This window comes from Tupaia chinensis, unplaced genomic scaffold (genome assembly GCF_000334495.1).
Source record: "Tupaia chinensis unplaced genomic scaffold, TupChi_1.0 Scaffold000090_1, whole genome shotgun sequence".
NCBI classification, from domain to species: Eukaryota; Metazoa; Chordata; class Mammalia; order Scandentia; family Tupaiidae; genus Tupaia; species Tupaia belangeri.
Genome location: NW_006159552.1, coordinates 2,508,291 through 2,522,296, shown reverse-complemented (window position 1 = coordinate 2,522,296; position 14,006 = coordinate 2,508,291).

Sequence of the window (14,006 nt, the reverse complement as noted above, 5' to 3'; positions counted from 1 at the left end):
CCCGAGAGGAGAATGGAGGAGAAGGGATTGCGGTGTGACCATCCCCCCTGGGGGGTGATTTCTCGGTTTCTGTCTCTATGTCTCTCTCTGTCTGTCTGGCGAGCGCACGCGCCCTACAGTGAAAATCTCTCCAAAAAAAAAAAAACTCCATGATCGTATGACTGAAGTGCAGATTCTTGGTTCCACTGACTGAATTCAGATTCCTACATTGGGGCTCCCAGTTGATAGTGATTCTAACATCAGGATGTTGAAGAGCGAATGTCCTGCCCATCAAGTATGGGTTTCTTAGTTGGATTTGAGGCTGTCCATGGTCTTCCCTGGTAGGCTTTGAACCTCTTCCCTGTCTCTCTCTCTCTCTCTCTCTTTTTTTTTTTAAAAATTTTTTTTTTTATTTTTTTTTTTTTTTTTTTTTTTTTTTATCCATTATTATTCCTTTTTAATTTGTTTGATCAGAAAGACACAGAGAGAGAGAGAGAGAGTGAAAGAGGGAAAGTGAGAAAGCAAGCCACCAGGTCTGAGACTCGAACTGTGGTTGGCCATGTGGGAATTCAGAGCCCTTATCCACCACATCACTTGCTGGCCCTTCCCTGTCTCTTCTATCCTGATCTTCCATGCCCACCCCTGGCTATTTGCTCTTCTATTAATGTCTAGTCACACTTCAGGACTTGTAGCCATGATGGTCTCTCGGCTTAGTGTGTTCTTCCCCTTCTCCTACTGCATTGAAATCTTCAGTCTTTAAGGTAAGGTCAAATGCTGCTGTCTTCTCCATGTTTTCTTTAGTTCCTTCAATTGCCTCCTGCCCTTTACTCTCTTGTCATGACTATATTAATTTTCTTTTGTACCCTCCCCGCCAGATGATGCCTTCCACAGATGAGTTGTTGCATACACAGCACCAGGTCTGGTTATTGTTGATGTCCCCTTCATGGTGGCTCTATGTCATGGCATCCTTGTGTCTTCAAGGGTCTACAGTGACACACTGATCGTTCAAGATAGACTCAGTCATGGCGGCATGCTGCTGAGATGTTGCTACCTGGAAGATGAGGCCACAGTTGAGTCCCAGGTTTGATTCCTGCCCCAACCTAAACAATCCAGACATGGTGGTACCTACTTAGGGTCTTACTAAATTGGGAGGCTAAGTAAGGAAGATCTCGACATGACGAGTCCCTGTCAAAAACATCTCTCTCTCTCTCCCCCCCCCTTTCATTTTTGTTAAAAGATACAGTAAAATATGTCTATCAAAGTAGCTTAGTTACTGGCTTCACAGCATAGCCCCGCTAAAGTTTTATTGTCTATGTAAGTTGACTCTTTTTACCCTTAACAGATACCAAATGAAAATAGAGAACTAAATTCAGTGAGCAGAAACCAACAGCCCATGGGTTTAATTAATTGTGCTGTCTATTGGCTTTGAATGATGACTTTTGCAGAGATGAAAGAGAACGCACAACACTTACAAGGGGAATTTTTGAAGGGAGTTTCATGACAGAATTTCAGTTTGAACTGGATGGGGGTAAGCTTCAGTTTAGTAATTGCTGAGGACCTTCAGTGGGTGGAAGCCCAGTTGGCCCTGCAAGTGTCCAAGATAGCCAGACCTCAGCCCTTCCCAGAGCAAAGTCCCAGGGTAGTGAGGGATGGCCTCACAGCACAAAGGCACCAGGAAGGGATGGAGGAAAAGAAGGACAGCCAAGGTGCTCACAGTGCTGCAGGGAGGAGGGCCCGCATCTTGCCGTGTTTCAGCAAATTGTCCTCTTACAACCTCCTGCTTCTGGCTGGCCCCATGGCCTAGTGGTTCAAGGAGCTGGATCCCACAAGGCTGACTATGTCATTCAAGTTCTGGCCTTAGCAGGTTAAAAAATACACTGGGTACATTTGTGTCATGCCCCAAGCCCCTACAGAATGGAGAAATGAAGGGGAAAGAATTGTGGCATGGCCACACTTCCCTGGGAAGGTGCTTTCTCTCTATCCTTCTCTGTCTGTCTCTGTTTCTTTCTCTGGTGAGTGCACATTCCTTCTGACGAGGGAAAAAAGTCTCTGTCACCATTGTCTGGAGCTGTCTGATAAACCTTGTGAAAAATGTATAATAATAACATATGCTTTTTAAGAATGACGGTTGTGTTGGGACCAGCAGTTAGCATAATGGCTATGTCGTTGGACTCCCATGCAGTCAACCGCAGTTCGCATCCTGGACCCGATGGCTTAAACTCACACTGGGCGCATATGCGTGCGTACCCAAGATCCCGAGAGGAGAATGGAGGAGAAGGGATTGCGGTATGGCCATCACCCCCGGGGGGTGATTTCTCACTTTCTGTCTCTCTGTCTCTCTCTGTCTGTCTGGCAAGCATGTGCCCTATAGCAAAAACCTCTCCAAAAAAATAATAAAATAAAATTAAAAAAGAATGACAGATGTGTTGTGCATTGTATAACCCATTCCTGTGAGTTGGATGCCCCTGTTTTAATGTTTGTCCATTCTCGCGAGGTCATGAGTACTGTCTGTCCTACTACTCTGCCTCTAACCTTGCCAGAACTTAGAAGGTGGGAGATGAAATGTCTAGATGATATCTACAATATGAATCTTGCTGAACCCCCAGACCTCACTGCAATGGATGCTTCACCAAGCACTGTACAACACCTCATCATTCCTTCATTCATTCATGGGGCCTTCCTGACAGCAGCAGGCAGAGGCAAGCCCTTCTTTAAGACAGCAGGAGAGAGCGGGAGAGGAGATGCCATCTGGTCACATCTCAGGCCTCGGTCTTCTCCCTAGAGGAGGAAGGGGGGATGAAAAGCAGACGGTGCAAGGCCTGGGCCATGGTGGACTGTGAAGAGTAAGTTAGGGAAAACAGCCAAAGTCAGGGACAAAATCCACCCCAGAAGTCTGAGGTTGGACTGCACAAATCCAAGTAGAGTCACATCTGGTGGCTTTGCTTTCCCAGGACCAACCTGAGCCAGAAAAGGAGAACAGGCAGAGGTAACAGAGATGACTCCTAGGTGGAGACTGGCAGAGAGGCTGAGTGAGAAGTCAGCGGTCAGGGGGTAGAGGACCACAGTGAGGTGCAGGGTCAAGGTTGTTCTCAGTCCCTAGCTAGTTCTGTTGACATGGGCACCTCTACCAACAGCCTCGATCTCAGCATGTTCATCTCTAAAATGGAATCGTAACGCTTCATCTCCTTACCACATCAGAGTGACACACAACTGAGGAAACGTGTCGCATGCATCACAAGGTCCCTGTGAAGTACGAGAAACAAGAACTGGCCTTGCCAATAGGCGCTGCTAGTGGACAAGTGCAGAGTGGAACGATGTCACGCCACCCCCACGAGATCAGAAAAGGCAGAGGTGTTTCTCACCCATAGTCAGGCTTAGGTCAGGCTTCCAAAGAAGAAGGGTAAGCCTCCTCCTGTCAACCTCTGCAAGCCAAGAAATGTCCCGGCTCGGATGACTCTGTGGGTTTGTGGCCACGGCCATGCTACAGTGTCTTTGAGAACTCGCCAAACAAAACCAGAAGGTTCTTGAAGAGATAATACTTGACTCAAGTTTGAAGTTCTAAAGCAGGAATTAGATATGTGCCTAACACTTCTTTTTTTTCTAGGTGGAGAATCTAAATCTATGTTTGGATTTTTTTTGTTTTTAAGCTAAATGTATGTGGAGGAAGGCTAAAAGAAGATTTTAGAAGATTTCTTAAAAGGAGTCACCCATAAGGATCAGCAGTTAGTGTAATGGCTATGTCACTGGACTCCCATGTAGTCGACCACGGTTTGCGTCCCGGACCCGGTGGCTTAAAACTCATGCCGGACGCATGTATGTGCGTGCCCAAGATCCCGAGAGGAGAATGGAGGAGAAGGGATTGTGGCATGGCCATCCCCCCTTGGGGGGTGGTTTCTCACTTTCTGTCTCTATGTCTCTGTCTGTCTGGCGAGCACATGCGCCCTATAGCAAAAACCTCTTCAAAAAAAGGAGTCACCGGGAACCAGCAGTTAGCGTAATGTCGCTGGACTCCCGTGTAGTCGACTGCAGTTCGTGTCCTGGACCCGGTGACTTAAAACTCACACAGGGCGCGTGTGCGTGCATGCCCAAGATCCCAAGAGGAGAATGGAGGAGAAGGGATTGCGGCATGACCATCCCCCCTGGGGGGTGATTTCTCGCTTTCTGTCTCTATGTCTCTCTCTGTCTGTCTGGTGAGTGCACACGCCTTATAGCAAAAACCACTCCAAAAAAAAAAAAATGGAGTCACCTATGACTGAAGCTGAAATTAGTAGCTCTCTTACTAAAATCAATTCATATAGCTAAAGCACTTAAGTTGCAGTTACCCAGAGGATGTTTTCACATTGATAAAGCACAGAGCCAAGGAGGTCTGGAGAGTCTGTCCTCTAAAATGCCACCTGTAGGGACCAGCAGTTAGCATAATGGCTATGCCGTTGAACTCCCATGTAGTCAACCATGATTCAAGTCCCAAACCCATTAGCTTAAACTCATGCTGGGCGAGTTTGCATGCATGCCCAAGATCCCGAGAGGAGAATGAAGAAGAAGGGATTATGGCGTGGCCATCCCCCCTGGGGGGTGATTTCTTGCTTTCTGTCTCTCTGTCTCTCTGGTGAGCACGCTCTCCCTATAGCAAAAACCTCTCCAAAAAAAAAAAAAAAAAATGCCATCTGCAAATCTTCCCCAAGTGTCCAAGATCCAGATTGGCCCCCTCAAACCAGGCCTCCAGTTCCTGCCTATTTGTCTTTGGCCATGGTCCCTCTGCCCAGACTGCCTCTCCACCCTTCAGTACCTATAGAAGCCCAGCCCTCCCAGTGAAGTTCTGCAAGACCTGGGCCTACCAGTAGCACAACAGTCAAGTGTGATACATAGAAAGCTGGATCCCACTTGGCTGACTGTGGTTTGAGTCTCTGCCCCGGTGACTTGAGGAACACGCTGGGTGCATGTACATGTGCGTGTGAGGCACGTCAACAGGATGGAGAACAGAGAGAAAAGGATTGTGGTGTGAACATGTTCCATGGGGGAAGAGGGGCGCTTTCTCTCTCTTTTTCTCTGACAAGCACTCAAGCCCTCTAGCAACTAAAACTAACTAAATAAATAAAATAATTTTAAAAATAAGTTTCACTAGACTACAGATTTCCATTACATCTTGCTTACAAACTCCCAGCAACCTCACCGCATGGCATGGTTCTGCCCTGTGATGTGTGGGGTCTTTTTCTGCCCTGATCTCCTCTCTACACACAGCAGGGGAGGCACTGTCTCAAACAAATGGGCAAATCACACAGGCAGGACCCTGAGTCCAGAGGAATCGTGACCTACACAAGTGCCTGCAGCAGATGCTGGGAAATGCCGCCCAGGTAGTGTTAGGAAAAGAAGAATTTGTTCTCTTGAGCGTAGGAGCAATAGAGCCCCCAGCCTCCCTAAACTTCCCTTCCCTCCTACTGAGAGCTATGCTCCCTCCTATATGGAAATATGAAGATGTTTCTCTCCTGCAAACAACATGTTCTTCCACCCTTCCCCACCCCAGGATCTGCCCTGTAAATCCCCCTGGCATCAACAAGCAGGGTCAAGTTTTAAGATTGCCAGGCTAGCAGGAGCTGTGCCCCCAAAAATCTCACCTGTCTAGAGATGCCTGCCAGATCCTGTGGGCCAAGGGAGCACAGATTCCAATAAGAGAGGGTGGATTGCTCTTTGGCTCTGGAACACTGTACTAAACACTCAAGCAAGCTCTCCAGGAGACCTTGAAAACAGTGCTAGGATAGGGCACGGAAATATGAGAAAGTGATGCCCACACCAGCAACGCAGGAGTATGGCAGCAGGTATGTGGTGGAAGGAGGCCTGGAAGGCAGAGTAAGCCTCAGAGTAGGAAGCCTAGGTGGGGGATGAGGAGTAGCCCACTTCCATCTCTGCAGTGACCACTAAGGACTTGGTGCTTCTCTGCTCTGCAAGTCTGGGCTCTGCAAGACTAAAGGTTTCAGGAGGGCCATTGGACTCTAAGCTATGGCAGACATCTGGGAGGCTCCTTGGGTGGGGACTAGCAGGAAGAGGGCATCATCCTGATCTTGCACAACAGAAGATGCAGGGTTGCTGTGATACAGGGGGCGGGGCTCAGAGGCTTGCTTCTTGCATCTCCCTTGTGCAGTGTGGATAGCAAATGGTAAGTGGGAGTATGCCCCTTTCCAAGACCAGGAAGGGCATGATGACTGAAGGTTCAGACCCTTCAAGGATGAAGATTTGGCTCTTGCCACTGCCCCAGCAGAGCTGCTGGCAAAAAATGAAAGGATTTGGAAGAGAGAGGAGACAAGGCATGGGATGAGTGACGATATCCACAGCTATAATTTGCCCCAATCTTCTCTTCTAGTTTCCTCTAGGAGAGACTTGCTAGATATGCATTTGAATTTTAGATACACAACAAATAGTTTCGTTAGTATCAGTGTGACCCAAATATTGCATGGATTATTTTTTAAATAGAAAAGAAATTAAGTGCATATCTGAAACTCAAGGTGAACTGCATTTTTATTTGCTAAGACTGACAACTCTACTGCAGGGAGAGTCCACTGAAAAGGTGGAGCCTGCTCTGGGTACTGTGAGCGGAAATGAACCAGACCAAGGCAAGGGATCGCCTTTGGTGGATGCCACCCCACACTTCAGAGCCCACTTGGAAGAGATTGATTCCCCGACATTCCCCCACACACCCCAGGGGCTAGAGCTGCTCCTGGATATGGCTGTCAGCAAGCAGCCTGCTGTGGTAGTGGCTCCATCTGAAGAAAACTACCTTGTGTGTGTCACATTCCTTCCTTAGCTCTTCAGCCTGCTTGGATCAGGCTGACCCTTGACTGAAATATTGTTGACCAAAGTCTTCTTGATCCAGCGCTGCATCTCAGTTCACTCTATCCAATCCTGCTTCCTTCCCCCTGGACTTCACGGGCATTCATCCCAAGAACCTTCTAGTAGTTCAAACTGAACTTCATCTCAGCCTGCTTCTGCTCCTGTGAGAAGCCAAGGGAGGACCAGGATTCCTTGTATTCTTGTTACAAAGAGCACAACCATGACCTAGGAGGCAAGACATACTCACATGTATAGGTCATTACTATGTACCACTCACCACTCAGGTCGTGGTTCAGAGACAATCAAGAGGCAGCTCTGTATTTCCAAATTCTTGCCTGATACATAACTTACCCTGGACATCCCAACATCATCTCAAACTTCACCTGTCTAGTCCCCATAAACCTGTTCCTCCTCCTGACTTATTTATTTATTTTTAAGAATTATTTTATTTAATTTTTTTGTATTTATTTTAATTTTTAGAGGGAGAAAGAAAAAGAGAGTGGGAGAAGTAAAGTGAGGAAGCAAGCTGCCAGGACCAGGACTTGAACCGGCCATGTGGGAGACCAGCACTTTCAACCACCAGGCCACCTGCCAACCCCCTGACTTATTTATTAATAGGTTCTCCCAGTCTCTGACACTGGAAACTGTGGAGACTAATTAATTAATTAATCTCCCTCCTTCCCTTCCTACCTTCTTTTTCTTTTTCTTTTTTTAAATTTAATTTTATTTCTTTTTTTTTTTGAGAGGTTTTTGCTATAGGGCATGTGCGCTAGCCCAAAAGACAGAGACAGAGAGAGAGAAAGAGAGAAATCACCCTCCAGGGGAGATGGTCATGCCACAATCCCTTCTCTTCCATTCTTCTCTCAGGTTCTTGGGCACGCACGCACACGCGCCTGGCGTGAGTTTAAGCCAGCGGATCCGGGACTCGAACCACAGTCAGCTACATGGGAGTTCAGCAATATAGCCATTACACTAACTGCTGGTCCCAGAAAACAAGCAAGCCACCAGGTCTAGGACTCGAACTACGATCAGCCATGTGGGAGTCTTGTGCCTTAACCACCACACCACCTGCTGGCCCCCTACCTTCTTTTTTTTCTTTTCTTCCTTTCCTTCCTTTTCTTTTCTTCCTTTCCTTCCTTTTCTTTTCTTTCTTTCCTTCCTTTTCTTTCCTTCAACATATATAGAGAGACAAAGATAGAGGGAGAGAGAGCAAGAGAGGCAAGCACCCTCAACAGGATCTCACGCCACAATCCTCCCCCTAGCCCTTCCAGTCAGCCAAGATCATAGGCATGTGTATGAATATGCCTGCCATGTACAGGTCAACCCAGGAGCCAAACCCTAATCTTCCTTAGGGCTCCCAACATTGCAGAGCATTGTTACCACGGTACCACCATGGCTGGGCCTTCCCACTAATCCTTGGCTCTTTCCTCTCTGTAACATGTCCAGTCAGTCCCTCGTGTCCTCGTCCTTTCTCTCTTCTGTTACCCAATCACCTGCCCCATCCAGCAGCTCACTGCCTCTATCCTGAGACCTTCCAGGCAATCTGAACACTGTTATCTCTCCTGCTGGGCCCACACTCCTTTACTGTAGTTTTTTACCTTGTTTGGGGAGAACATGAACATCAACTGTAACTCATGCCAAATGTCAACTTCAAGAGCCAGCACATGGCTCTCCTTGTGTCCTTTACGTCCACCAAGTGACCAGGAATGTTCAAGATCAGTGCTACTTTAGTGGCCTGATTCTCAGAGTGGTAAAGGAGTAACCTTTCATGAGGTACTCAGGACTTGTTACAGATCCTTCATATGAACAAGAAGGAAGCCCCCCATCCCTGATCTCAGAGGGGGTCTTCTTACCACAGCATAATCTAACCCTTCCTGAAAAATACACATCACCACCCAAAGTGCCCCCAAAGTCTCAGAAGGGATGCCTTTCTGTGCGACAAGTGATTGGAGTGCTGTTTCACAACGTGTAGCTGAAAGAGCAGTTGGTGAACTTTAGAATAATACAACACCATGAACTGCTGCAGATGGACAGAATTAAACGAAGTCATTCGCCTTTCACCCATTGCTTCAGTTTTCAGAAAATTGCCCAAAGTTATTGCAAAGCATTTGCATTTGTGTTGGCTTGGTGGAGGAAGTTGGCAGCATCAAGTGGTCCCTTGTTTAAAGCCACGTCACTACTAACGCAGAGAGCATAACAAGACAGAGAGAAGGGAAGTGTTATGAGGAGACTTCTTAGAATGCTGGCAAGAAGAGGAGACAGAAGGGGAACACTTGTTTGTAAACATAAGGAAAGACAATGTTTCCCTAGTATCTTTGACTTGGTGACTTATTACATAATCAATTAAAACTACAAGTCTCAGTTCCTATAAGCCTGATAGTGGGGCATACCCTGTGCCAAGGAATAACTCATGAATTATACATATATATATATGTGTGTGTGTGTGTGTGTGTGTGTGTGTATATATATATATATATACACACACACATACCTTTTTTTGGAGAGGTTTTTGCTATAGGGCACGTGTGCTCACCAGAAAGGCAAAGAGACAGAAAGTGAGAATTCGCCCCCCCAGGGGGGAGATGGCCACATCTCAATCCCTTTTTCTCCATTCTCCTCTCAGGATCTTGGGCACACATGCACATGCACCCAGCATGAGTCTTAAGCCACAGGATCTGCGGTCGACTACATGGGAGTCCAGCGACATAGCCATTATACCAACTGCTGGTCCCAAACTCATGAATATGAACATCTCTGTAAAAGAGTTCACAGCCAGGTCCTGAATAGCCTATATTCTGAAAAATGCCAATTCCAGAGTTTCTTCAGCAAATTCTTTCATTGTAGAAATTCAAAACGTTTACAATTAATTTAGGGAAGGGTATACAGTTCTAGATGGAAATGAATCTAAGTTTATATGCCAACTTGGTATTATCAAAGAACGTGTCACTTTACAAAGAATGGTCAACTCAATTCTTCTAAACTGGTGTGCAGTCAGAGCACTTAACGTATCATTCCAGAGCCTTCTACCCCAACTCCTCTCCTGCATCAGTAGCATAGAAGGATAGATTTTTTTTTTCCAGAGGGTTCAATATTTTTTTTTTTTTTGGAGAGATTTTCGCTATAGGGCGCGTGCGCTCGCCAGACAGACAGAGAGAGACATAGAGACAGAAAGCGAGAAATCACCCCCCAGAGGGGATGGTCACGCCGCAATCCCTTCTCTTCCATTCTCCTCTCGGGATCTTGGGCACGCATGCACACGTGCCCAGCGTGAGTTCTAAGCCACCGGGTCCAGGACGCGAACCGCGGTCGACTACGTGGGAGTCCAGCGACATAGCCATTACGCTAACTGCTGGTTCCCCAGAGGGTTCAATATTAGGGAAGAGTGGCTGAGAAGAGCACCAGTTTCTTCCAGTTTCCTCAAAGTGAATTATAGCTCTGTGAAGAGGAATGAAGTGAAGACCAGAGGTCAGGTCAGTGGTTAAAAAAAAAAAACAAAACTACTTTTCTAACTATGAATTTACCAAAACCAAAGAGGCTACCGGACAGTCATTAATCATTGTAAGTTACAACAGAAAGAAGAAGACACTTATTTACGGTTGGAAGAGGGTTTCATGGTCACCTGCTACCAAATTCCACTTTGCCGGTGAGGAGAACGAGGTCAGAGAAGACTTACCCATGAGTCTTACCCATGATGGCTTGAGAGTGCCAAAATGGGAATGCCACCTCTGGAATGACAGCAAGCACTAAGAGGCTGATTCTGAAACATCATTGCATGGGGCAGTCCAACGCCACCCTAGAAGGGGAAGATGGTTCCTCAGGGCTATGTCATAGTCAAGCCACTTGGACCTCAATGGACCTCTCTGAATCTCTTTCTTTTTCTGTGCAAACAAGAGGAATACTACTAGGCAGGTTTGGTTAGAGGATCAAATGAGATCAAGTCTGTGAAGATGTCCTATAGGTTGAAGTCCAGTATGAATTATACTGCCTATTGGTTGAACACTACGATGTTTTAGGCATCATTTCAGCATCACAACACGGCCAGGGGGCCGGGCCACCATAACCCTCATCATGTTATACATAGGAAGGAAGGTAAGAATTTGGTTCAATGGCTTCCCCAAGGCCTCACAGGTGTGAACTAGATCTGGGTGACTCTGAAATTAAAGCATTTAATCACCAGTAATACCACCTCCCTGCCGCACAAGGTGTCATGGCCAATGGTAATAATCAGCATTGCATACACAAATAGCTAAAGAGCACTAGGGACCAGCAGTTGGCGTAATGGCTATGTTGCTAGACTCCTATGTAGTCGATCACTGTTCAAGGCCCGGACCCGGGGGCTTAAACTCACACCAGGTGCATGTGCGTGCATGCCCAAGATCCCAAGGGAAAAATGGAGGAGAAGCGATTGCGGCATGGCCATCCCCCCTGGGGGGTGATTTCTTGCTTTCTATCTATCTCTCTGTCTGATGAATACAAATGCCCTATAGCAAAAACCTCTTAAAAAAAAAAAAAGAAGGCACTAGATTAGATATTTATCCTATACAAACTACAGCAAAACAATCTAACATTTTGAGTATTTTCTTGTTTTTTTTTCAAGTAATTAGAAATGACTGCCCATTAAACTTGTTCATGGATTAAGCTGCATTTTCTTACAGCTGTAGTCCCCCTTCATTAAAAGATTTAGTAAGAAAATAGTGTCATTCAAAACAAGACTTTAATCATTGATTTTTTCACATGGCATTTTTCTTGCATCAGAGTGTATAATTATGAAGGACTGATTCGTAAAATACTGAATTTAGGTAAATTTGCTTGCAGTTTGTCTACGATAAATGTGAATTGAAAAACTGAAATACTCTATATTGAACTCCATCTACAATAGCACTTCAGCATCTGAATAAGTTGCTAAAATAAATAACCTTTTCATGGACTATAATGATCCATTTTTGTTTGGGGTAGATAATCAATTAACTGACTTCCTATTTGCTTTTTTGTTTGTTTGTTTGTTTGTTTTTGGAGAAGTTTTCACTATAAGGCACGTGCACTCACCAGACAGACAGAGAGAGACAGAGAGACAGAAAGCGAGAAATCATCCCCCGGGGGGGATGGCCACACCACAATCCCTTCTCCTCCATTCTCCTCTTGGGATCTTAGGCACTCACGCACACGCACATAGCGTGAGTTTTACACCACCGGGTCCGGGACGCGAACCGCGGTCGACTACATGGGAGTTCAGCGACATAGCCATTACGCTAACTGCTGGTCCCTTGTTTTCATTATTTTTTAAAAAGTTGTGACAGTTGAAGATAAATATCTAGTCTTTTAGTGAAGAACACTTTGATTTTCCCTAGTGTCAGTGTGTACGTGGAGGAAGAAACTTCAACCTGAAACACTTTGTCATTTTGGGTTATAATGGTGACTAAGATGTAAAAGTTCTTAATGGACCAGTAACAGCACCTACCTGGTCTCTCCCTTCCCCAGGAGGAATGAGGATATTAAGAGGTTTAGCAATTAAAATATCTGATTCTTTGTCTTCACTTCATCTTATTTGAAAAAAGAAAAACCATCTCTCGTGGATCAGCCTGGCACAGGAGTACACCAGAAGATGGCGTTGAAGATTAGCAATCATTTGAAAACAAGGTAGCGGGGTAAAGTTTCAGAAAGTTTCAAGCAATGACTGTTGTTTTGAACTTTTAAAAGCAGAGGATGTGGATGAGTGAGGAAAATGTTGAAACTGACTAAACCCAGTGCAGAGGACACGTGTCCGAAAGTGCAAGCAGTTCTCATTTGCCAGTTTTGCCTTGATGAGTGTCATGATATCTGTTATATTCATGAAGGCAGCCAGCTTTGCTCTATACACTGAGTGACAGAAGTAGGTGCTGACGTGATCGCTGTCTAATAAAAAAAAATTTAAAAATCAGTGAGAGGAGAAGAAAGGAAGAAAAACAGGTTGTGGACTAGATTTTTTTTTTTTTTTTAACTAAACCTTGCTGTTTGTTACACAGACGCTGCTCATGGAAAACTTAAACTGGGGTGAACTAAACACATGGCATCCTGTTCACTTCTGAGAAAGTGTGTTCATTTTAGGAAAAGCATACCTACCTATCCCTGTGAGCTCAGACCTGTTTTTGCACTAGCCTAAACTCAAGTGTCTTCTTTGATGAAAAGACATTACTTTAGTATCTACGGTTCAAAGACAAACTGAGAAATAAGTGAAATCAAAAGCTTTTCAAAAGGTGCGACTTGACTTGGAGTGGCGGCGGTCTAAAATCATACAGAAACTGGCGAACGGAGAGTTTACCTAAAAATGCTCAGTAAATAAACATGCTCAGAGCAACCAAGGTGCAAATACCGGGTGTGTGTGTGTGTGTGTGTGTGTGTGTGTGTGAAAGGTCAGGGAATTAATTTGGAGATAAATTTTGAAATCAAAGGCATCTTTAAATTAAGTAAAATCCCAGTTCTACTTCAACGTTATTCCTGTTTGGGGGCATTCATACTCCACTACTGAGCTGCCTTCTAGCAGGTGGAGGTTGTATTGTCATTGTAAGGCAAACTGAACTCCTCCCAGAAAGGCTTAATAAGCCTTTGGCTACTCAGGATCCCCCCACTCCATTTGCTTTCATGTTGCCATCATTGAAATTTGGGGGGCTATGCATTGTATGAGTCACCTTGATTCACCAGTTCAGTAGATGCAAAGGTGTGTTTTAAATAAGCAGACACTATTTGAACCGCGGTTTAGACAATAGTTCAAAAGATCTGGCCAATTTCCTATTTTCTTTTTCATGAGGGTTACGTTCTCTAAAAACCTCAAAAGGGCAGGGTCTCAGGGACCGTGGCCTTGCCTAGGGTGCTCCTTCACCCCTTCACCCCTAGTTCTTCTATTTAGACCCGGCAAGGTTACAGGTTATGCCGGCAAAGTCCCCTTCGCACCCGATTCCCGCTATTACACGCCCCCCACTTCCCGCCCTGGCCTGCAGCTGCTGGTGAGCCGTCAGTGGTTACTGACAAGCCTTGGGCAGGTCCTGGCGGAGAGGGCAGCCCCATTTCGCACCTCTCGCTTCGCGGGAAACGTCCGCTCGAGGTGCACCCTTCGGGCCCCGCGCGTGGCGGGTCGCCGAGCTGGGCAGAGGTCCCACTCCGGCCTCAACTGCTTCTCGCCCCCGACAGGTCCCTGAGGCTCGCCAGCCGGCTCTGGGTCTGGGCTCGCC